Source organism: Bufo gargarizans, chromosome 1, assembly GCF_014858855.1.
Source record: "Bufo gargarizans isolate SCDJY-AF-19 chromosome 1, ASM1485885v1, whole genome shotgun sequence".
Lineage (NCBI taxonomy): Eukaryota > Metazoa > Chordata > Amphibia > Anura > Bufonidae > Bufo > Bufo gargarizans.
In genome coordinates, this window is record NC_058080.1 from 160,916,092 (window position 1) to 160,943,286 (window position 27,195).

Here is a 27,195-nt window from a genome sequence, read left to right on the forward strand (position 1 = left end):
GCAATACCCCAAGAATAGAGGATATATTTGTTTTCCTCTGTTTACACTTTCTTTTTTGTGTATTCTCCTTAAAATGGAAGAGGTGCATTTATGGACTCTATATAGAAAATGCACATGTGTTTTTTGGTAATGGGTGGAATTTGATTGGTATATACAAATGGATAACTCCATATATTGTCCATTATATAGTATGTAGAGATTATATAAACTATTCTTTTAATATATTGTTTAACATGTTTTTAATATCTATTAGTATATTCACTGAAGGTATGACCAGAACAATGTGAGGATCCATTCCACCTCTTGATAGAATCCTAGAGAGAAACCTGCCCCACCCATGATTTTGGTTATAAATGGCAGCAACATATGGATTACTGGCAGGAGCCACTGATGAAGGATCTTGTTGCTCGGAAACACGTATGGAAAGACCACAGTAATCCAGAGAGATCCCTGGTACAGCCACAACCAGATAAAGCAGTGCATCATTTGAAATCCCTGACACAAAGATCCAAAGCACACCAACAGCAGACAACAGCGTGCTGCATCGGAGATCAAGTAAGATGTCCGATCACGTGGGACGCCACGTGGAACGCTGAACACAGGGCTCGCACTAGGCTGTAATACGGGGAGCAAAGGAGGTTTGTTCTAGGAGAGGAACATTGCTCGCATAAAAAAACAACTCCAGAGAAGTCCACAATGTGGTAACATTAAATTCTTTGCAAATAAGAAATATACACACTCTGCATAAATACTTATAACATAGTGATAAGAACTGATCAAGTCATTAACTATACAATCATTCATAACTATCAAAGCATACAATATATATATATATAAAATGAATCTTGATTATTGATTAACAACATCTGGATCAAGTTATGTCTTTATGCTGAGAATCATTTATGCTGATTTATGAATGAAACTGGACATATCATATCATCATCTATATTGAGAAAAAGACAACTATCTATTGCAAGTTCTGATTCATAAATCAAACTACATACAACATTTGAATCAAGATATACCTTTAAATGGGGCAATGGGTGTATTTGCTGTCCTTTTATCCACAAATCCTCTACCTTTTGCAGTGTCTCTACCAATGAAATCTATCAAATTAGGGACTTTGCAAATTGTAAGACACAGGGTGTGATCTATCTCTGTACATGTACCTGTCCCCTCAACTATGTTGGGAAGACCAAAAGGGAATTTCGACGAAGGGTGGGCGACCATTTGAGTGACATCAATCATAAACAGGATAAACCCATTGCTCGACATGTTACTGAATTCCATCAGGGAGACCCTAGAGCTATTGTTTTTCAAGTCATTGAGGTCGTTCGTAAATCCGCCCGTGGCGGTGACTGGGACAAACAAATTCTACGTAAAGAGGCTCAATGAATCCATCGTCTCAAAACGGTGTCTCCCTCTGGCCTAAATGAACAGATATCTTTTGCCTGCTTTCTCTGAGAGCACACCCTTGTGTAACTACTTAAGTGTTTAATTTATCTTGCCTCTTAGGCCTCTTTCACACGACAGTATGTCCATTTCAGTGTTTTGCGGTCCGTTTTTCACGGATCCGTTGTTCCGTTTTTTGCTTCCGTTGTGGTTCCGTTTCCGTTCCGTTGTTCCGTTCCGTTTTTCCGTATGGCAAATACAGTATACAGTAATTTCATATAAAAAATTGGGCTGGGCATAACATTTTCAATAGATGGTTCCGCAAAAAACGGAACGGATACGGAAGACATACGGATGCATTTCCGTATGCATTCCGTTTTTTTGCGGACCCATAGACTTTAATGGAGTCACGGAACGTGATTTGGGGCCAAATATAGGACATGTTCTATCTTTCAACGGAACGGAAAAACGGAAATACGGAAACGGAATGCATACGGAACACATTCCGTTTTTTTTGCGGAACCATTGAAATGAATGGTTCCGTATACGGACCGTATACGGACCGCAAAAAACGGCCCGCAAAACGGAAAAAAAAAATCGGTCGTGTGAAAGAGGCCTTATATTTAGCCACGCATGTTTATCTGACATTTTCATCAGACCAAAATAGGTCCTGTGCGTTTTGTTGTCATCTATGAGGATTCGTGGGTCTTTGGCTATTATATCCTTGACCCCCGTTTATATTATCCTCTTTCTACATACATACCCTCTGTTTCAAATGTCCCACTGGCTCCTATTCCAGTTTGTCCATTCATATTTTTAATAATCTAATCAATGTGTTACATACATATTGATTCCATACCATATGCCTCTCAGCCCCTCATGTTATCGTTTATACTTTATGCAATGTTGCGCCTTAATTCTGGGTATCAATCCCTCTGGTGCTGATGTCCTGTGCATTTGGAGCGCTGTTTGCATTACAAATACCGGAAGTAAATCAGCGGTGGAACGCATCTGCGTTCCAAATACCGGAAGTGATATATCGTCTCTTCTGTTTTTTATTTTTGAGCGGCGGCACCTGGAGAGTGGTGTCTGTATAAAGGTATGGCTTGTTTGGACAGTCTTTGCACCTCTTATCATCTAGGCCGCCAGTATCTGGGACATCACCACCAGATTACTACTTGTCCCCTGAGGGACCTTCGCTCCATGTTGGGGAAACGCGTTGGGACGAATTTTATCATTACCTATGTGGTCTTTTTAGGGGCATACAAGGCACATTAGGGTGAGCCGTCGATTGAGTGGGCTTGCCCTTTTCAGGGTGGGTGCTCCACAGTTAGGTAGGGAGACCCCTAGGGATATTTAGGGTTATACCCTCCCAGACCTTCACTCAGCTGGCTTCAACTATACCACTTCAGCATCATTCAGTTGTCAACGGCATCAAGGTGAAAAGGAATTTTCAATCATCGACTACTAACATCCTTTCATCTGTGATCACCACTATATCATACCTGGGTACCGTGAGTAACTAGCACATGGCTGCTAACAGTTATATCCATCCAGTTATGTATTTTTAGTCGCTCTGTTACTATAGGTTGTTAATCCCTAATATACGGTATCTGTTCATTATGTAATTGGTGCTCTGCCTCACCCTATTTATCCACATGTATCTCTATGTATCCGGTTATCATTGTTAGAGGTATCTTGGATTGATCACTATATCACGCCTATCCAGGCGGACTTTTCTTTATATCTGTGTATATACATACATCACTTGTTTGAGGGAATATCTATTTTATTATCGTATTTAATAAAAGTTATATTTTAAGGGTAATTTACTTCTGTGACCACTTTACCTATTTGCCTCATTTAGTGGAATAGTAAAATTGATTGATTATCTGGATCAAGTTATGTCTTTATGCTGAGAATAATTTATACTGATTTAGGCCTCATGCACACGACCGTTGTGTGCATCCGTGGCCGTTGTGCCGTTTTCCGTTTTTTTTCACGGACCCATTGACTTTCAATGGGTCCGTGGAAAAATCGGAAAATGCACCGTTTTGCAGCCGAGACCGTGATCCGTGTATCCTGTCCGTCAAAAAAATATGACCTGTCCTATTTTTTTGACGGACAACGGTTCACGGACCCATTCAAGTCAATGGGTCCGTGAAAGAACACGGATGCACACAAGATTGGCATCCGTGTCCGTGATCCGTGGCCGTAGGTTACTTTCATACAGACGGATCCGAAGATGTGCTATCATAGCCCCCTGTAAGAGATCCGGGCTGCCAGGCAGCAGGGGGCAGACCCCCCTCCCTCCCCAGTTTAAATTTCATTGGTGGCACAGTGTGCGGCCCCCCCACCCTCCCTCTATTGCATTAACATTGGGAGCAGTGTGTGCACCCCCCGCCCCCCCTCCCTCTATTGTTTTAATACATTGGTGGCAGTGTGCGCCCCCCCTCCCCCGCCCCCCCCTCCTCCCTCTATTGTTTTAATACATTGGTGGCAGTGTGCGGCCTCCCCTCTCCCCCCCGCCCCCCCATCCCAGATCATTGGTGGCAGCGGAGTTCCGATCGGAGTCCCAGTTTAATCGCTGGGGCTCTGATCAGTAACCATGGCAACGAGGACGCTACTGCAGTCCTGGTTGCCATGGTTACTTAGCCTTAGCAATAGTAGAAGATTCATACTTACCTGCTGGCTGCTGCGATGTCTGCGTCCGGCAGGGAGCTCCTCCTACTGGTAAGTGACAGCAATGCGCCGCACAGACCTGTCACTTACCAGTAGGAGGAGCTCCCGGCCGGACACAGAGATCGCAGCAGCCAGCAGCCAGGTAAGTATGATGCTTCTACTCCGCCAATGATTGGGGGGGGAAGAGGGGAGGCCTCACACTGCCACCAATGTATTAAAACAATAGAGGGAGGAAGGGGAGGGGCGGGGGGGCACACTGCCACCAATGTTAATGCGATAGAGGGGGGGGGGGGCGCACACTGCCACCAATTCCTTTATTACAATAGAGGGAGGGAGGGGGGCGCACACTGGCCACCAATGAGTTAACTACAGGGGAGGGAGGGGGGGGGCCCACTGGCCACCAATGAGTTAAAAACAGGGGGGGGGGGTCTGCCCCCTGCTGCCTGGCAGCACCTGCCAGGCAGCAGGGGGCAGTCATGTACACAGTTTTTTTGTATATTCTAACCTGAAGCGTCCCCATCACTATGGGAACGCCTCTGTGTTAGAATATACTGTCGGATCTGAGTTTCACGATGTAGCTCATATCCGACAGAATATTCTAACATAGAGGCGTTCCCATGGTGATGGGGACGCTTCAAGTAATGTTCGGGTGTCCGCTTGTGAGCTCCGTTTGAAGGCTCTCACAAGCGGCCCCGAACGCATCCGTCCAGCCCTAATGCATTCTCAGTGGATGCGGATCCGCTCAGAATGCATCAGTCTGGCACCGTTTGGCCTCCGCTCCGCTCAGCAGGCGGACAGCTGAACTCTGCTTGCAGCGTTCAGGTGTCCGCCTGGCCGTGTGGAGGCAAGCGGATCCGTCCAGACTTACAATGTAAGTCAATGGGGACGGATCCGTTTGAAGATGACACACTGTGGCTCAATTTTCAAACGGATCCGTCCCCCATTGACTTTCAATGTAAAGTCTGGACGGATCCGTCTGAGGCTACTTTCACACTTAGAAATGTTTTAACAATATAATGCAGACGGATCCGTACTGAACGGAGCCACCGTCTGCATTATATGAACGCAAGTGTGAAAGTAAAGGGACTCCTGACTTTACATTGAAATTCAATGGGGACGGATCCGTTTGCAATTGCACCATATTGTGTCAACGTCAAACAGATCCGTCCCCATTGACTTGCATTGTAATTCAGAACGGATCCGTTTGGCTCCGCACGGCCAGGCGGACACCAAAACGACTTTTTTTTCATGTCCGTGGATCCTCCAAAAATCAAGGAAGACCCACGGACGAAAAAACGGTCACGGATCACGGACCTACGGACCCCGTTTTTGCGGACCGTGAAAAAATACTGTCGTGTGCATGAGGCCTTATGAATGAAACTGGACTATTTTATGTTGATCATCATGTGTATTGATTTATGAATAAGATTGGGCATATTCTATCATCACCTATATTAAGAAAAAGACATCTATTGCAAGTTCTGATTCATAAATCAAACTACATACAACATTTTATTTACTGTATACAATTATGGACGTGAATTAGAAAATGGAATCATGATGAAGTGACAATTTACTGGAAATATAAAGGACGTTTTTTCAATTAGATCAGCATATTTTTGCAAATCTGACCAGTGTCACTTTAAGTGCTGATAACTTTAAAACGCTTTGACTTATCCAGGCCGTTCTGACATTGTTTTTTCATCACATATTGTACTTCATGACACTGGTAAAATAATTTTTATTTATAAAAAAAATACAAAATTTACCCAAAAACTGTAAAACATTGCAAATTTCCAAGTTTCTATTTCTCTACTTCTACAGGGTGGGCCATTTATATGAATACACCTTAATAAAATGGGAATGGTTGGTGATATTAACTTCCTGTTTGTGGCACATTAGTATATGTGAGGGGGGAAACTTTTCAAGATGAGTGGTGACCATGGTGGCCATTTTGAAGTTGGACATTTTGAATCCAACTTTTGTTTTTTCAAAAGAGGGTCATGTGACACATTGTGTTGGATAGTCAATGCAACCCTCTTCTCCCACTCTTCACACACTGATAGCAACACCGCAGGAGAAATGCTAGCACAGGCTTCCAATATCCGTAGTTTCAGGTGCTGCACATCTCGTATCTTCACAGCATATGCTAGCATTTCTCCTGCTGTGTTGCTATCAGTGTGTGAAGAGTGGGAGAAGAGGGTTGCATTGACAATCCAACACAATTGGCAGCACATTGAACACATTTTATAAGTGGTCAGAAACTTGTAAATAACGCACGAAAGAATAAAGTTACGTTAAAACCAAGCACACCATTGTTTTTCTTGTGAAATTCCCAATAAGTTTGATGTGTCACATGACCCTCTACTATTAAAAAAACAAAAGTTGGATTCAAAATGGACGACTTCAAAATGGCCACCATGGTCACCACCCATCTTGAAAAGTTTCCCCCCTCACATATACTAATGTGTCACAAACAGGAAGTTAATATCACCAACCATTCCCATTTTATTAAGGTGTATCCATATAAATGGCCCACCCTCTATAATACATAGTAATACCTGCAAAAAGAGTTATTACTTTACATTCCCCAAATGTCTTCTTCATGTTTGGATCATTTTGGGAATGATATTTTATTTTTGGGGGATGTTACAAGGCTTAGAAGTTTAGAAGCAAATCTTGAAATTTTCAAGAACCCAAGGCTTACATAATAGAAACCACCCAAAAATGACCCCATTCTATAAACTACACCCCTCAAGATATTCAAAACTGATTTTACAAACTTTGTTAACCCTTTAGGTGTTCCACAAGAAGTTAATGGAAAATAGAGATACAATTTAAATGTAAGTTTTACACAATGATTTCTTTTTTGAAGCAAAAAAAAATCATGTTTTAGTGTTTCCATAGTCTGAGAGCCATAATTTTTTCAGTTTTTGGGCGATTACCTTGGGTAGGGTTTGATTTTTGCGGGATGAGATGACGGTTTTATTGGCACTATTTTGGGGTGCGTGTGACTTTTTGATCGCTTGCTATTACACTTTTTGTGATGTAAGGTGACAAAAAATGGTTTATTTAGCACAGCTTTTATTTACATTTTTTTACGGTGTTCATCTGAGGGGTTAGGTCATGTGATATTTTTATAGAGCTGGTCGATACGAACGCGGCGATACCAAATATGTATACTTTTTTTTATTTATGTAAGTTTTACACAATAACAGCTTTTTTAAAACAAAAAAAATGATGTTTTAGTGTCTCCATATTCTGAGCCATAGTTTTTTTTTGGGCGATTGTCTCAGGTAGGGGTTCATTTTTTGTGGGATGAGGTAACGGTTATATTGGTACTATTTTGGTGGGCCCCATGGGGACCCGATGGCATCGCCGACTACCGCCGCCCGCACAATAAAAAGCCGCAAACCGCAGGTCTGAATTGACCTGCGGTTTGCGTCAATCGCCGACACAGGGGGGGTCACGGGACCCCCCCGCGCGCATTTAGCCGTGGTGCCTTGAGCAGGCACCGTGTTCCGATCACCGGACGTCTGAATGGAGCCTTACAGGGGGTGATCAATGACAGGGGGGTGATCAGGGAGTCTATATGGGGTGATCACCCCCCCCCCCCCCGTCTGTATGTGTTTTGCGGATCTGTGGATCTGCAAAACACGGACATCGCGGATCCGCAAAAACACGGACACCGCGGATCCGCAAAACACGGACACCGCGGATCCGCAAAACACGGACACCGCGGATCCGCAAAACACGGACACCGCGGATCCGCAAAACACGGACACCGCGGATCCGCAAAACACGGACACCGCGGATCCGCAAAACACGGACACCGCGGATCCGCAAAACACAGACACCGGCAATGTGCTTTCCGCATTTTGCGGATCCGCACATTGCCAGAACTATAAAGAAAATGCCTTTTCATCAGGCCTGATCTTGTGCGCACACTTGCGTTCAGTCCGCCCCACCGCAGTGACAGAAATATTTTTTTTTCTGATCACTGCAAAAACACAGTAAAATCGCTGCGGCACTATAAAAAGATCACTTTTGAGGGGCATGGCGAGTTCATAGAAGATTTTTTGTTTGGAACAAGTTAGCGGAAATAGTTTATTTTTATTTTTTTCTTACAAAGTCTTATTTTCCACTAACTTGTGACAAAAAATAAAATCTCACATGATCAATGACAGGGGGGTGATCACCCTATATAGACTCCCTGATCACCCCCCTGTAAGGCTCCATTCAGACGTTCGTATGTGTTTTTCAGATCCGTGAATCCGCAAAACACGGACACCGCAGATCCGCAAAACACGGACACCACGGATCCGCAAAACACGGACACCAGCAATGTGCTTTCCGCATTTTGCGATACGCACATTGCCAGAACTATATAGAAAATGCCTTTTCTTGTCCGCAATTGCGGACAAGAATAGGACATGTTCTATAGGCTCTACAAAAAATGCAGTGTTCGCCCGATCAGGCCTGATCTTGTGCGCACTTGCGTTCAGTCCGCCCCACCGCAGTGACAGAAATATTTTTTTTTTCGGATCACTGCAAAAACACCGTAAAATCGCTGCGGCGCTATAAATAAAAATAAAGAGTGCAAAGCAAAAAGAAGAGAAAAGGCCGACTGAGCATGGTGGAGGACGTGTGCGTCTAAGCTCCTCGCCATAAGCCCGATCTTTTAGCCTATGTCACAGCTACCTGACGAGATTATGGGTAAGATTGGTAGAGAAAAGAGAGGGGAAGTGGAGAGCACCCTGAAACTGAAAAGCTCGCAAAGCAACATGACATGAACAAGTACCTTAGCAAAAAGACCTCTTCGTCTCAGCCGGAGCGGGGGAAGGCAGAGCGACATACACCAGACGCGGGAAGACGACTCTGATGGCGACAGCTCGGATGCCTGCTCTGAAATACAAGGTGAGCGTGACGCTTTACCGATCACCAGAGCTTTCCTGCAACAGGCGCTAGCTCAATTGCTGGACAAAGATTTGTCGCCAGTCCTGAAAGAGCTGTCGGACATTAAAACAGAGGTCCTGCATATGGGCCACAGAGTGGAGGCCTTGGAGGACTCGCACTCCCTCATGACTCAGCACAGTGCGGGGATGCAGTCGCAACTTGCCTCGGTCTGTAAACAGGTGAATACCGCTTTCTTGTTCCTGGAAGACCAAGAGAACAGGGGTCGACGCAAGAACATTCGCTTAAGAGAAATTCCTGAGTCGATCACTGCAGAGGAGCTGATGCCCACAGTGCGCCATTTGTTTGAGATGCTTGTGGGCAAAGAGCGTGCAGACGCCATTGTTATTGAACGCGCCCATAGAGCCCTGCGGCCAAAACCGCCGGCCACAGAACCTCCCAGGGATGTGGTATGTGCTCTTATGAACTACCTGGACACTGCGGCCTTGCTTAGAACTGCGAGAGAGGCGGGTGACCTCTTGTTGGATGAGCATAAGATCCTATTGTTTCAGGACTTAGTGGCCAGCACTCTGGCGAAACGGAGAGCCTTTCGTCCACTAACTAATGCCTTAAGGGAGAAGAAGCTCCCTGTGAAGTGGCTTTTTCCTTTTGGACTGACAACCGCTATTGAGGGACGGCAATATACTGTGCGAGCACCAGAGGATTTGCCCAGGATGTGGGATGCATTACAGATGTAGCCGCTGGAAATCCCATCATGGCTACCGACGTCATTCCCGCCAGATCTACCTCAGCTCCTGCAGAACCTGCAGTGGCAGATGGCGAGCAAAGGCCGCTCGCCGAGGAAGAAGGCTGCCTGAGAAACAGGACTTTGATCCTATAAGAGAAGTTTCTTCCTCTAGATTGTTTATTATTTCTGTGTTCATGGAGGTCACCTTATATGTGTTTGGGTTTTCCAGTGAGGTAGCAGAGTTATCTTCCCCAGCTAGGGGTTTAATGCTATCCTACATGCTAACCTACAAGTTTTAGCCCTTTGTACTTACATGTTGTTAAACATTGTAATTACGGGTATTCTTTTTCTAGCTTGATAGGCCGGGTGGATGGAGATGGGTCCTGTGACTTCTCCACACATGTCACCCCCCACTGGCCTTGATTACTTGGCCAGCGTGTGCTTTACAGCGTCGCGAGACGCCATTGGGCTCTGTAGTCCACTTGTTTTGTTCATATTCACTTTTGATTGTTGTTTATGTCCTGTCTTGCTTGACATCCACTGTCTTGCTAGTCTCTTAGATAGATGCTTATTTGGATATTGCTGAAGTGAAAGTATACTCCCTTAATGTTAATGGCGCTAATATCCCTCAAAAGAGGAGCCGTTATACCACACCTTAAAGAAAGAGCGTGTTGATATTGCTTTTATACAGGAGACTCACTTCAGACATATGCATATACCTAATGTGATCAGCAAGCAATTCCCCCTATGGTACCATGCATCCCACTCGTCGGCCTCACGGGGCGTCTCTATAGGCGCGGGGAAGAATGTCCCGTTCCAAATGTTAGCTAAAATGGCAGATCCAGAGGGCAGGTACCTGTTGGTTAAAGGGAAAATTCTTAACTTAACTGTTACTATGGCGAATCTGTATGTTCCCAACTGTAACCAGATTAGGTGGATTTTACTGACGCTGGACATCCTGAAGCCTTTTGCGGAAGGTTTATTAATCATGGGAGGGGATCTGAACATGATCTTTGACCTCATGAAGGACACCACATCTAGGGCTAGGAGCACGCCGGTTAAACAACTCCGCAAACTTCACCTTGCATTGTCGGATTTGGTTATGTCGGACGTATGGAGGTTGTTACATCCAGAAGATAAAGATTATACTGTACGTTCCACTCTAGAGTACATGATTTGTACCAGAGACTGGATTATATTTTCTTATCTAACCAAGCACTCCAGTTGGTTGCTTACTATAAAAAGTTTAGAGATATACTTGTTCCTCACTTTGTCCGCTTATGCAACTCTTTACTCAGAGGGGGGACTCTACCCCCGCAGGCTCAGGCAGCGCATATTACAGTTATACATAAGGAGGGGAAAGACCAAGAAGTATGTGGAAGCTACAGGCCTATTTCCCTGCTCAACACTGATTTGAAGTGGTAGGCTAAATTGCTTAGTACCAGGATTTCTAAGCTTCTGCCTGAGCTTGTGGGGGGAGGAACAAGTGGGGTTCGTCCCAGGACGGGAGGGGAGACACAATGTTAGTAGGGTGGTCCATGCTGTTTGTCATGCTAAGAAGAATCGGATCCCAATGGTGCTACTGGGTACGGATGTGGAGAAGGCGTTCAACAGGGTCAGTTGGCTGTACATGTGCAGTGCATTGGAGGTATTTGGCTTTCCAGAACAGTTTATTAATGCCATATGTTCGCTATATTCGTCGCCATCAGCACGCATCATGGTGAATGGGACTCTGTCGGATGCCTTCTTGATACGTAATGGCACGCGGCAGGGATGCCCCCTATCCCCCACACTCTTTATACTCACCTTAGAGACCTTACCTAAATTTAGACAAAACCCTGCTATCCCGGGGCTGCGCTTAGGTACACACACCCACAAAATGGCGGCGTTCGCCGACGATTTACTCCTTATGTTAATTGATCCAGTAAATGCTATGAGCGACGTTTTAAATATTTTCCAGCAGTTCGGAACATTGTCCAACTTTAAGATCAACCTGGACAAGTCTGAAGCATTACGTATATCCCTTTCCTCCGCACAACAAATTAGACTTAAGAGGATGACACCCTTCAAGTGGCCGCCAACTTCCATTAAGTACTTAGGAATTAATATATCTAGTGATCCTGGCCTGCTGTTCAGACTGAATTTCCCTCCTCTGCTGAATAAGATTGAAACTTTCCTTACCAAAAGTTCTCTGCCATTCCTTTCCTGGCTAGGGAGGAAAAATGTGATTACGGCTTACATACTACTTCAGCTGTTATACACCCTAAGATCTCTTCCATTGTATTTACCGGCCAATTACATATCTAAGATCAGACGGATAATAGGGAGGTACATCTGGGCGAACAAAAAGGCTAGACTCCCCTTTGGGTTGCTTACTAGGAGAAAGAAGCAGGGAGGCATATCACTCCCAGATGTGGAGCAATATGTACAAGCTATACACCTGGAGAGATGAATTGCCTTAGTGAGGCTTACCCCCCCACCATTGCATGTGGAGATGGAGCTTGCCCTAATGGGAAACTCAGCAGACTATATGCTGTGGTTCCTTTTAAAAAAAAACTGATAAAGATTCCCTGATTAGCGTCATCACGAAAAGTACTGTTATTGCTTGTAGTAGAACGGAGGCACTTAACATAGGGAGAGGCAAATTGTCAACTCTGACACCACTTAGAATGCTGCCCCAGATACTAAATAAATCATATGTAGAATCAGGCCCCTTCTGGAACTCTCTGCCGGGGATAGTATTAGGAGATCTTGTGAGAACGCCCCATCAGAATGACTATTATACCTCTTTCGCTGGGGAAAATAGTGCCAAGTGGGACTTCCTGCAAGAAAGGGATTTTGAGATCACGTGTGCCAAGTTCAAAAAGTCCAAATTTGTTCCTCTTGTGGATCCTACTTGGTTGGAAACATACACTTTGCTTCCCAAAATCCCCCCGAAATGCATCTCACTCATCTATACGCAATTGTTGAGGGATAGGAACAACTATATACCCTCTTATATTAGCGCCTGGGAGAGAGAGTTGAACTGCACACTGGACGATAGAGATAGGCGCTATATCCTGACTCATTCACATGGGTTCTCCAAATGTATTCTGACCCAAGAAAACTCCCTAAAAATTCTTACTAGATGGTACAGAACACCTGAGCTGTTATTCAAAATGGGAGTGGTGCCGGATGATCTTTGTTGGAGATGTGGGAAGGATAAAGGATCTCTGTCACACATATGGTGGTTCTGTCCGAGTCTGAAGGAGTTCTGGGAATGTATTGAAAAAATGATTAATCAGATTTGCTCTGTTGACCTGAAGCTCACCCCAGAGTTAGTCCTATTGTGGTTACCCCTAGCTGGCTTCAGACCGAACAGAATGAACCTCCCCAAACATATGATCGCGGCTGCTAAGTTGTTAGTCCCTGTGAAATGGAAAGATAAGGACCCGCCGTCCCTTAAGATGTGGCATGAGAAAATGAGCGATATGTGCAGAATGGAAGAGTTAGTGGGGTGGACTTACAATACTAGGGATGGATATTTACAGGTACAACCATGGCTAAAGTATGCTAAGAAGATAGATATAGAGGAGAACAGCAAGGGTTAAGTTACTGGGAGAGTAAGCCTACCCTATGGATTCACTTCACACATTCCAGGCAGCTTGAGCCTGGTGAGGGAGACCATGTTGGCCATTAGGTCGGATCTTGACCGAACCTTTCAACTGCACCTTTAGGTTTAGCCATTTGACCCAGCAGATGGATTGTCTTAGAGAATAATGGAAAAAGTCATAGATGACAGGACTATCATGTTTTTTGTGTCTTTATGTCCTTGTGTCATGTTCCTTTTTGTGTTTTTAGTCTTTTTGTTTCCTTATGTTTTCACCAGATATTTTCATGCATACATTTAGTGGTAATCAGAAATACTTAGATACGATTGGGTGTCTTCACTTACCTGTATTGTCGGGCTATTGCCCTGGAAACCTAATTCATACTCCATTGTCTTATAGTGAAGCTCTGCAATCTGCTTTTTGCACTGATGTAATATGGTGAGACTGTTATCACTATATGTACAATATATGCTTTTATTTTTCAATAAAAACAGATTTGACTAAAAAGAAGAGAAAAAATCGAAATAAAAATATTCGGGTCCGCACTCGGGATTCGAGCAACCCTGCGACTTTTGTCACTAATTTTAGTGTAGAGTACCCCCTTATCTGCAACATTTTGCGCAGGCATTTTCCGGTTATAGGCTTTGATGAAGGTTGGGGGGAGATTGCGGAGGCAGGCATCAGATGTATCGCGTAAAAAGCACCAACTATAGGACAAAAAGTCAGTCCCAGTTTGTATATGGAAAACGCAAGGTGTGAACCAGTCTGGCTGAACACTAAAGGAAATGTACATGTCAGTGAGCAAAGAGATTGTATCTACATCAAATAACAGCAGACACAAAATGCGGCAATATATCAATTGCATTACAGAGTATGTAGTTTATGTCATCACATGTCGTGCCTGCGCGTTGCAATATGTGGGATGTACGATCAACCAGCTCAAAGTGAGAATTCGGAAGCATCTGAGCGACATCCCACATATCGCAACACGCAATGTTTCAGCGGCTACATCACACTTTGCGATGGTACATAAGGGCGATACCTCTGCGTTTTGTGTGCAAGGAATTGAGAGAGTCACGGCTCCAGTTAGAGGAGGAGACCGTAGGCAAAAGTTATACAGTCGTGAAACATACTGGATGTTTAATTTAGGAACATGTATACCTAAAGGATTGAATAGGAAACATGACTTAGGCCTCTTTCACACTTGCGTTGTCTGGATCCGGCGTGTACTCCACTTGCCGGAATTACACGCCAGATCCGGAAAAACGCAAGTGTACTGAAAGCATTTGAAGACGGATCCGTCTTCAAAATGCTTTCAGTGTTACTATGGCAGCCAGGACGCTATTAAAGTCCTGGTTGCCATAGTAGGAGCGGGTAGCGGGGGAGCGGTATACTTACAGTCCGTGCGGCTCCCGGGGCGCTCCAGAATGACGTCAGGATGCCCCATGCGCATGGATGACGTGCCATGCGATCACGTCATCCATGCGCGTGGGGCTCCCTGACGTCACGCTGGAGCGCCCCGGGAGCCGCACGGACGGTAAGTATGCTGCTCCCCCGCTCCCCACTACACTTTACCATGGCTGCTAGGACTTTAGCGTCCCAGCAGCCATGGTAACCATTCAGAAAAAGCTAAACGTCGGATCCGGCAATGCGTCGAAACGACGTTTAGCTTAAGGCCGGATCCGGATCAATGCCTTTCAATGGGCATTAATTCCGGATCTGGCCTTGCGGCAAGTCTTCAGGATTTTTGGCCGTTGCAAAAAGCGCAGCATGCTGCAGTATTTTTTCTGGCCAAAAAATGGAACTGAAGACATCCTGATGCATCCTGAACGGATTTCACTCCATTCAGAATGCATTAGGATAAAACTGATCAGGATTCTTCCGGACTAGAGCCCCGACTACGGAACTCTATGCCGGAAGAAAAGAACGCAGGTGTGAAAGGGCCCTTAACTTTACAATATAAATGAAGTGTTTTTTCTGAAACTGTGGATCACTTCCCACCTAATTGGAATTGTTTCTCCCTTTGATTAACAGGTCAGGAACACCTGATACTGTTCTAGGGTATGGAAGCCAACCAATCAAATGGGAGGGGTTGTTCCTCACTGTGTATAAAAAGGAGATTTTAAGTTTATTTGTCTTGATGAAGGGCTAAGATGTAACAGCCCGAAACGCGGAATAAAGAAGCCTTATATTGTGAAAAGCTGGAATTCGTCCCCCCCCCCCCCCCCGACCAATCCCTAGGATCCCCTGAGGATGAAGTTGCCCTAGAAAATTGCTCAAAAAAAAACCCCAAACCAATCCTTAGGATCCCTCCAGTAAGAAGTGGCCATGAAGAATCACCTAATTTTGCTCAATTAATCTTTCCCCCTGAATTGTTTTTTATAATACTCTTAGAAATAAGATGCCCTGGACAATTGCCCAATTATGCCATCCAACCCACAGAGTGTGAAGGGGTCACAGTCTGGGGCCCCCAACATGAAACATGATAATCCAATTGGATACATCTGTGACTACATTGAATAAGCTATAGTGATATAACATGCAGTTTGTGTGACTGGCCACTAGAGGCCGTTAGTGGGACAGCCCCCTTAGAACTAATAGGAGTGAGATGTTGACAATTAATATATAAAAAGAAAAGTAATCTTATAGCTGCACCTGATTGGCTTTCTTATTGAAATAGTCTGTAAAAAATAGCTTCTTATTTATTTTGTGCATTTTGTTATTTTGTTGCCATGTCCTATCTTCCTGGGAAAAGCTACAGGGGCTGAAGAAAGGAAGTGGCAGGAGGACAGAGAGTCGGCAGTTGGCGAGCAACGGATTCAGACGTGTCTGCTAAATTGTTTACCTGAGGTGTCCTGTCATCAGCCAGAGATTGAAGGCTTTATCCACAGCAAGCAAAGGACGGTTGGTGAATATCTGCTGCCTGCTAAAGAGGATCTGTGGTGAATATCTGCTGCCTGCTAAAGAGGATCTGTGGTGAATATCTGCTGCCTGCCAAAGAGGATCTGTGGTGAATATCTGCTGCCTGCTAAAGAGGATCTGTGGTGAATATCTGCTGCCTGCTAAAGAGGATCTGTGGTGAATATCTGCTGCCTGCTAAAGAGGATCTGTGGTGAATATCTGCTGCCTGCCAAAGAGGATCTGTGGTGAATATCTGCTGCCTGCTAAAGAGGATCTGTGGTGAATATCTGCTGCCTGCTAAAGAGGATCTGTGGTGAATATCTGCTGCCTGCTAAAGAGGATCTGTGGTGAATATCTGCTGCCTGCTAAAGAGGATCTGTGGTGAATATCTGCTGCCTGCTAAAGAGGATCTGTGGTGAATATCTGCTGCCTGCTAAAGAGGATCTGTGGTGAATATCTGCTGCCTGCTAAAGAGGATCTGTGGTGAATATCTGCTGCCTGCTAAAGAGGATCTGTGGTGAATATCTGCTGCCTGCTAAAGAGGATCTGTGGTGAATATCTGCTGCCTGCTAAAGAGGATCTGTGGTGAATATCTGCTGCCTGCTAAAGAGGATCCGTGGTCTTCATTTATAATCAGGAGCTGAGGAGACCAGAGGCCTGCCTGCCCTGAGGCCAGCGGTGAATCATCATCAAGAAAACCAAACTGCCATTCAGGCCTGCACTGGAGATCTCAGCCTGAAGCATTTTACACTCGGTTAGTGCGCACTTTTAATGGGACTTAAATCCTGAGCTCAGGTCCCTCCTTGCAATCAGGGTGAGGACAAGTTTTGGCGCCGCTGCAGCAAGTAAAGCTTTATTGCGACAGCAAGTGGATCCATATCCCGGTTCTGGAGTTACAAATGGCCATGTGGAAGTTCAAGGGAGTCTAGCTGAGGTGGGGGGGGGGGGGGGGGGTAGGCATTATCGGCATTTGGGGGAGGGATAGTGTGGGATTTTTCTGTATTTGGCCTCTGTGAGCCACAGTGTCCCTCAGCCGAGATCCCAGGTACACAGACCCCAAATTTAGTGTTGATTCCTAGTGGCTTCGGTTCGCTGTATTTGGTTAGGAGACCCTGCCATATTTAGTGGCATTTAGGCAAAGTATGAATATTTAAAGGTACAGTACCTAAATTAGGAAATTCCCGACTGGGGTCCCACTGTGGACAAACTTGGGTTGCTAATAACCCAGAGAGTTTGTATCACCACTTCAGTACACCAGAACATACCTCACTCCGTGTGGTCCGGCTGGATCACGATGTACATTATATTGTAAATAGTTTTCTCTACTAAAGTCAGTAAAATTATTTTGGTTCACACCGCTCACTGTCCGTGCATTCATTCTTGTGTGGTTCACTGTATCCTAACGGACTCCCTCGGGTCCACCTCCACCAGACAAATCTTTCGGATCTCACTAGTCAGATATGTACTTGTATAACTGCCCAATTAAGAGCACCCCCCCCAACACCAAGAAACCTTGTTACCTAGAAACTGAAAAAGCGTTTAATGTATAAAGAACATGTTTATTAAAATATACTTTTGAAATTGATTCTGATGAAGCTTCTTGTTTGCGATGTTTTGATGTTCAGCTGCATGTCTCTATGTAGATAAGGTGGCGTATCAGTTGTTCTCCCGATTTCCATGCATCATCCCCGGTAGGACATTATAAAACTCTGTTAGCTGCTGTAGTTCATGATCTAGAAAACAATGGACAGTTTAGTTTAGTTTACAAAAATTTCAGGATGTATTTATAAATAAAAAAATACAATAAGAAATCCTTGCACCTTATTTTGGGGATCACTGTTTGGGGGCGCTGACATCTGCCATTATACAGTCACCATCCTTATTAAATTGGTAATCTCCATCAATATCAGCCATTTCAACATCGTCAGGGTACTGCCGTTCCCCGACCTCCATTGGTTCATCTGTTTCCTCGTTTGCATCGGTCATCTCGATGTCTTCTGCGTATTGTCTTCCCTCTACCTCCATATCCTCTGCTTCGTCCATTTCCACTCGTCTTCTCTTGAGTGGGACGACCTCTTCCAATTTGAATCTCTTGATCAGAATCGACTCCACTTCTCCTATCTCTACTCGGCACCGCTTGCGTGAGCACATGGTGAGCCAGACGAAGACTGACACAGGTGCCAGGGTCTGAGCCGGTATTACCCACATTCTACATTGTTACATCACAAGAGGTTGACCTCATCCAGATTCTACACATTATGACATCACAATAAGTGTGTCCAGACTAGGCATGGATTATGACATCATAAAGAGTATGGTAGCTTCACCAGGCCTGAAGAGTCTACATGATGACATCACAGGACATCGCAGGATTTTCCATTTTCGTACCAGACAGTGATCAGTCATCCATTCTTAATTCCACTATAGGGCCTCATGATGACCGGTGATGAGATTTAGGCTCCTATCTTCTGTGTCATGCACTGTCCGCTTCGGTGTGTACACAATGGGTTACATCCAGTAACTTGTACAGGGTGGGCCATTTATATGGATACAACATAATAAAATGGGAATGGTTGGTGATATTAACTTCCTGTTTGTGGCACATTAGTATATGTGAGGGGGGAAACTTTTGAAGATGAGTGGTGACCATGGCGGCCATTTTGAAGTTGGCCATTTTGAATCCAACTTTTGTTTTTTCAATAGGAAGAGGGTCATGTGACACATCAAACTTATTGGGAATTTCACAAGAAAAACAATGGTGTGCTGGGTTTTAACGTAACTTTATTCTTTCATGCGTTATTTAGAAGTTTCTGACCACTTATAAAATGTGTTCAATGTGCTGCCCATTGTGTTGGATTGTCAATGCAACCCTCTTCTCCCACTCTTCACACACTGATAGCAACACTGCAGGAGAAATGCTAGCATATGCTGTGAAGATACAAGATGTGCAGCACCTGAAACTACTCATACTGGAAGCCTGTGCTAGCATTTCTCCTGAGGTGTTGCTATCAGTGTGTGAAGAGTGGGAGAAGAGGGTTGCATTGACAATCCAACACAATGGGCAGCACATTGAACACATTTTATAAGTGGTCAGAAACTTCTAAATAACGCATGAAAGAATAAAGTTACGTTAAAACCCAGCACACCATTGTTTTTCTTGTGAAATTCCCAATAAGTTTGATGTGTCACATGACCCTCTTCCTATTGAAAAAACAAAAGTTGGATTTAAAATGTCCGACTTCAAAATGGCCGCCATGGTCACCACCCATATTGAAAAGTTTCCCCCCTCACATATACTAATGTGCCACAAACAGGAAGTTAATATCACCAACCATTCCCATTTTATTAAGGTGTATCCATATAAATGGCCCACCCTGTAGAACACGATTATATTACAAGCCGATGTTGAAATTGCTGATGTTGATGATTATCACCAATTTGACAAGGGTGGCGATTGTATAATGGCAGATGTCAGTGCCCATTGTTTTCTAGATCATGGATGAACGCAGCAAATGGAATTGTATATAATATCCTACCTGGGATAATGCATGGAATGAAGGACAACATCTCATACGCTACCTTATTTACATAAAGACACCCAGCTGAACATGTACATATTGCAGCCAAAAATGACAGCAGTATATTTCAATAAACATGCTCTTTTAAACATTAATGTTGTTTTCAGTTTCTAGGCAAGTAGGCTTCATTTTATTGGGCAATTGTCTTGCTAGGGAGATCCTATGGGTTGTTCTCATGGGGAAACGGGCGGGTTTAATGGGGCATCTTATTCCTAGGTGGATTGTAAGGGAAGGACTACGGTTGGTTTAGTAGGCAATTTTTATGGGCCACGTTATCATCAATGGATCCTAACAGTTAGTCTTGTGAGAGATTAATTGGGCAATTGTCCAGGATCACTTCTTACTATGGAATCTGAAGGGTTAATGTTAGGTAGGTGTTAATTGGGCAGTTGTTCAGGATCACTTCCTACTCTGGGGATCTTAAGGGTTAGTCTAAGGGGGAAAGGGTTTATTGGTAAATTGCCCAGAGCAAAAGTAAGTGTTGGCCTTAGGAGGGTCGTGGAGTCAGTAGTGTAATTCTCCAGGGTCACATCCTTCAAGGGGGATCCTAAGCATAGTACTCTTTCAAAGGATGCTATAGATTCATTGTGTCTTGTCTATGGCCTAAAAAGGAGCCATTGTATATTGGGTAGAGTAACAGCCGGGCAGTGTTCTCTTAGTTTCACATTTAAAGGTCTTTAGGCGGTCTAAGTTTTGAGTCCATGTGTGATCGTATCCAGGGACATAGCTAAATGCTCATGGGTCCTTGTGCAAGAGTTCAGCTTGGGCCCCCCTACCCTAAGTGCTTTGAGTCAAAAATTGAAATGGCATCCCCCCATGCCAAATTCTTGACCTAACCCCTTTCCTCCAGTCAGAGGTGTAACTTGACCAGCATGCAACATTTAGAACTGTTTGTGTGGGGAGACAATAAACTGATTTAGCCCTAATAGTATGTTACTGACTAATATGGTTTTTCCAATTTAAACCACAAAAATAAAGTTAAATACAGTATGTGAGATGACCTGACTAGGGCTGCAACGATTAATCGATGTAATCGATTATATTCGATAACTGGATTCGTTGTCGACGAATCCAGTTATCGAATAATCGCCGATTCGTTGCTATTCGGGCGGGCGGGCGGGCGGGCGGGCGCTGCATCTTTATTTTACCTTTTTACAATGACGCTCCCGCTCCTGTAACAGCCAGGCAGAGCGGACGGCGGCGTAACGTCACTCAATCACGTGACGCGCCTGCTCCGCCTCCTTCATTCATGAAGTGGGCGGAGCAGGCGCGTCACGTGATTGAGTGACGTTACGCCGCCGTCCGCTCTGCCTGGCTGTTACAGGAGCGGGAGCGTCATTGTAAAAAGGTAAAATAAAGATGCAAGCGCCGGGGCTGTTAGGGGGAAGGGGGGTCTGTGTATAGCACTGCTATGGGGAGGGGGGAGGATCTGTGTATAGCACTGCTATGGGGAGGAGGGGGGGTCTGTGTATGGCACTGCTATGGGAAGGGGGGTCTGTGCACTGTTATGAGGAAAGGGATCTGTGCACTGTTATGCCCATAACAGTGCACATATCCCCCTCTCCATAACTACGCCGTCCACAGATCCCCCATAATAGTGTCGTCCACAGATCCCCCATAAGTGTCGTCCACAGATCCCCCATAAACGCCGTCCACAGATCCCCCATAAACGCCGTCCACAGATCCCCCATAAACGCCGTCCACAGATCCCCCATAAACGCCGTCCACAGATCCCCCATAAACGCCGTCCACAGATCCCCCATAAACGCCGTCCACAGATCCCCCATAATAGTGTCGTCCACAGATCCCCCATAAACGCCGTCCACAGATCCCCCCATAAGTGTCGTCCACAGATCCCCCCATAAGTGTCGTCCACAGATCCCCCCATAAGTGTCGTCCACAGATCCCCCATAAGTGTCGTCCACAGATCCCCCATAAGTGTCGTCCACAGATCCCCCATAAGTGTCGTCCACAGATCCCCCCATAAGTGTCGTCCACAGATCCCCCCATAAGTGTCGTCCACAGATCCCCCCATAAGTGTCGTCCACAGATCCCCCCCATAAGTGTCGTCCACAGATCCCCCCCCATAAGTGTCGTCCACAGATCCCCCCCCATAAGTGTCGTCCACAGATCCCCCCATAAGTGTCGTCCACAGATCCCCCCATAAGTGTCGTCCACAGATCCCCCCATAAATGTCGTCCACAGATCCCCCCATAATGTCGTCCACAGATCCCCCATAAGTGTCGTCCACAGATCCCCCATAAGTGTCGTCCACAGATCCCCCATAAGTGTCGTCCACAGATCCCCCATAATAGTGTCGTCCACAGATCCCCCATAAGTGTCGTCCACAGATCCCCCATAAGTGTCGTCCACAGATCCCCCATAAGTGTCGTCCACAGATCCCCCATAAGTGTCGTCCACAGATCCCCCATAAGTGTCGTCCACAGATCCCCCATAAGTGTCGTCCACAGATCCCCCATAAGTGTCGTCCACAGATCCCCCATAAGTGTCGTCCACAATTTGTTTTAATATGGCCTTTGAACATAATTTTTCAAGTAAGATCATATAAACCTCTGTTTTGTAATTTTGTCGTTTTTCCCGATTAATCGATTAATCGTAGAAATTAATCGGCAACTAATCGATTATTCAAATAATCGTTAGCTGCAGCCCTAGACCTGACACAGACTGTAGTGTCCCACTAGGTAGGGGTGGGCACTACACAAGGGTCAATTGGTGTGCGCGTTACTCCTACTCACAAGGAACAGAAGTGTTATCTTTAATTGTGCATTTTATGTATGTTCTAATGTGTTTTTACATGCAATGTACCCCTGTATGATGCAACAGCAGGCCTAGTTGGGTGTAGTTAGACATCCCAGACACTAGAGGGAGATAGGGAGCCCCTAGTATAAATGTCCAGGCCCAGACAGGGAGAGTTAGTGCAGAGTCAGGAGTCTGAGAAGACAGAGGCCAGTAAGCCTGCTCCTGACATGCAGCTGGATAGCCCTGGCTGCTAGTGATGTCCAGGAGGCTAGTGAGAAGCTCCAGCCTGCCTGAGAACAAGAGAACCTAAGTTAGCTCTGAAGATACCCCAGTTGCAGGATCCAACCTCCTGGGAGAAAACCCACAGTTATCCACCTTACAAGAGAAGGCGACCCAGGGTAAGCTAAGTAACCCTGATGGGCAGAGGACATTAGAAAGTGTAGCAAGAATCTAATACCTGAGGAAGATAGTAACCAAGGATTTAAGCCACCCTTTTAGGCATCCGGGCCTTGGGAGATAAAGCCAGAGCAGGAGTTCTAGAAGGGACAGTGTACATTGATTCTGAGGAAAGGTACAACCTGCTGCTGAGTGCTTGTGAAGTTTACCCTCTGCGTATCTTGCATGAATATTGCCTGCCATTTTGTGAATAAGCCTCCTTGTGGAACTGTGTTTGAAAGACTGTACTACTACCTGCTGTACAAAGTTGGATTGTTCAGTAAAGTTACGTTTGGTTCACTATATACTTGTGTACCTCCATCATTCCAACCACCAACCGGCGTGCCACCATCCAAAGGCACTGGCGTTACGAATACCACAGGGACCTTGCCCCAGGCACACAAAATACCTGTAACATCCAGGGCACCTCATCCACCATCAGGCCTGGTCCCTATCTACAGAGCGTGCCCCAGAGGAACCGTGTCTACCTCTCCTTCACTGCCACGCGCCGGCCCAGGGTTCTTCAAATATAGTGAGTACCCTCGATTGCCCATAACCGTGACCTCACTTCGTCTATACCCTGCAGGTCTGGCGTGTTGCAAGACTTCTCACTAGTATTCTATATGCTGTACTAGATTGATGGTAAAACACGTGTTGTACAGTTTTTGTACAGTTTTGGCTCAGTTTTGGCCTCCGTTCCGCTCTGCAGGCGGACACCCGAACACTGCTTACAATGAAAGTCAATGGGGACGGATCCGTTTGACGTTGACACAATATGGTGCAATTTCAAACGGATCCGTCCCCCATTGACTTTCAATGTAAAGTCTGGACGGATCCGTCTGACTAACAATTAGACTTAGACATTTTTCTGAAATATAATGCAGACGGATCCGTTCTGAACGGATACCATCGTTTGCATTATAGGAACGGATCCGCTCCGTTCCTATAATGCACAGTACGTGGTATATGGCACGGTAGTTGTTATAGGGCACAGTAGATGGTATACGGCACAGTAGATTGTGCAAGACTCGTGGTATGTGGCACAGTAAATGGTATAGCGCACAATAGAAGGCATAGGGCACAGTACATGGCATATGGCACAGTACATGGCATAGGGCACAGTACATGGTATAATGCACAGTACATGGTATAATGCACAGTACATGGCATAGGGCACAGTACATGGTATAATGCACAGTAGATGGCATAGGGCACAGTACATTGTAGCAAACTCATGGATCTTATATCTTCATTCAGCAGGACCTGCGCGGACATCACCATGCTCACCACGTAGTGAGCGCGATTGCGTCATCAAATGTCCTTTTGCAGGTCCTGAAAGAAGAAGGAAGAAGACGATGCCGGCTGCGCGATCAAGTGGATAAGGTGAGTACATTTTTTATTTGCAGTGAATTAACTTTAATGGGGTTCGGTGTTGCTCATCCCTATCATCTCCTAGCAACTATGCGTGAAAATCGCACCGCATCTGCACTTGCTTGCGGATGCTTGCGATTTTCACGCAGCCCAATTAATTTCCATGGGGCCTGCGTTACGTGAAAAACGCAGAATATAGAACATGCTGTAATTTTCATGCAACGCATAAGTGATGCGTGAAAATCACCGCTCATCTGCACAGCCCCTTTGAAGTGCATGGGTCCGGAATCAATGCGGGTGCAATGTGTTCACCTCACGCATTGCACCCACACGGAAAACTCGCCCGTGTAAAAGGGGCCTCAGGCCGCAGTGCATGTAGTCACGCTGCCTACGCTCTCCTCCCAACCTCTCATGTTTAATTGACACTCTGAGAGATGGGCTTTGCATTAAGTTCCCGACACTCAGAGTGACAATCAAGCTGGAGAATCTGGGAGAAGAGCGGAGGCAGCTGACTACATGCACTGAGGCCCCACTTAAGGGACTATTGTTTTTAACAAATTACGACATCCAGAGAAGCTTATGGGCACAGCGCACAAATGTACTAAAAGGTACTGGAAAGGGCCGATAGCGCGTAGGGGACCTTACAGGTTCCCTTTAAAAACAGGCTGAAGAGATCGTAGTCACCAGTACCATATTTTTGGTCTCCATGGCGACCTGGTGCCTGGCATTTGTTGTGGCTTGCAGTGAGGTGTGCCCATAGGAATAGACAGTACAGTACACGCTACCATTCAGTACTGTATATTGCTATGGGCACCTCTAGGATGGTAGCATGTACTGTACATTGTTATGGCTCATAACAGTAGTACCCTCCTAGAGGTGCCCATAGCAATATATAGTATTCTACCCTCATATAGGTACCTGCAGCAATATACTACCATCCTATATGTACCTGTAGCAATATACTACTGTCATAGATGTACCTGTAGCAATATACCACTATTGTTGAGTGCGAATATTCGTATTACGAATTGTTATCGCGAATTTCGGCACTTCGAGAATTCGTGTATATTTAGAATATAGTGCTATATATTCGTAATGACGAATATTCATTTTTTTAATTTTTTTTAACACATTACATATCACGTGATCATCTCTCCCTTATTCTAGCTTGTGGGCCAATGAGAAGAAACATGGAAACATAGAATGTGTTGGCAGATAAGAACCATTTGGCCCATCTAGTCTGCCCAATATACTGAATACTATAGATAGCCCCTGGCCCTATCTTATATGAAGGATGGCCTTATGCCTATTCCATGCATGATTAACCCCTTAAGGACACAGCCTTATTACACCTTAGGACCAGGCCATTTTTTGCAAATCTGACCAGTGTCATTTTAAGTGCTGATAACTTTAAAACGCTTTGACTTATCCAGGCCGTTCTGACATTGTTTTTTCGTCACATATTGTACTTCATGACACTGGAAAAATGAAGTAAAAAAAATTTTTTTTTTTTTGCACCAAAAAATACCTAATTTAACAAAAGTTTTGAAAAATTTATAAATTTCAAAGTTTCTGTTTCTCTACTTCTGTAATACATAGTAATACCCCCAAAATTGTGATGACTTTACATTCCCCATATGTCTACTTCATGTTTGAATTATTTTGGGAATGAATTTTTATTTTTTGGGGATGTTATAAGGCTTAGGCTACTTTCACACTTGCGTTAGGAGCGGATCCGTCTGGTGTCTGCACAGACGGATCCGCTCCTATAATGCAAACGCTTGCATCCGTTCAGAACGGATCCGTTTGCATAACTGTTTATTTCAGATCTGATTTTTCACTTCGGAAAACTCAGATCCGACAGTATATTCTAAACACAGAAGCGTTCCCATGGTGATGGGGACGCTTCATGTTAGAATATACTGAGAACTGTGTACACGACTGCCCCCTGCTGCCTGGCAGATGCTGCCAGGCAGCAGGGGGCAGACCCCCCCCCCTCCTGTATTTAACTTATTGGTGGCCAGTGCGGCCCCCCCTCCCTCCCCAGTATTAAATATGACCAGTGCGGCGGCCTCCCCCTCCCTCCCTCCCTCCCCAGTATTAAATATGACACGTGCGGCCCCCTCCCTCTATATTTATTGGTGGCCGGGCCAGTGCGGATTCCAAGTATTGTGAGCAGTGCGGCCTCCCCTCTCCCCCCCTAATTAAAATCACCCCCCCCCCCCCCCATCATTGGTGGCAGCGGAGAGTACCGATCGGAGTCCCAGTTTAAATCGCTGGGGCTCCGATCGGTTACCATGGCAACCAAGACGCTATTGCAGTCTTGGCTGCCATGGTTACTTGGCAATAAATACAAGCATTATACTTACCTGAAGAGCTGCGATGTCTGACCGGCCGGGAGCTCCTCCTACTGGTAAGTGAAAGGTCTGTGCGGCGCATTGCTAAAGACCTGTCACTTACCAGTAGGAGGAGCGCCCGGCCGGTCAGACATCGCAGCTCTTCAGGTAAGTATAATGCTTGTATTTATTGCCAAGTAACCATGGCAGCCAAGACTGCAATAGCATCTTGGTTGCCATGGTAACCGATCGGAGCCCCAGCGATTTAAACTGGGACTCCGATCGGTACTCTCCGCTGCCACCAATGATGGGGGGGGGGGGGTGATTTTAATTAGGGGGGGAGAGGGGAGGCCGCACTGCTCACAATACTTGGAATCCGCACTGGCCCGGCCACCAATAAATATAGAGGGAGGGGGCCGCACTGGTAATATTTAATACTGGGGAGGGAGGGGGAGGCCGCCGCACTGGTAATATTTAATACTGGGGAGGGAGGGGGAGGCCGCACTGGT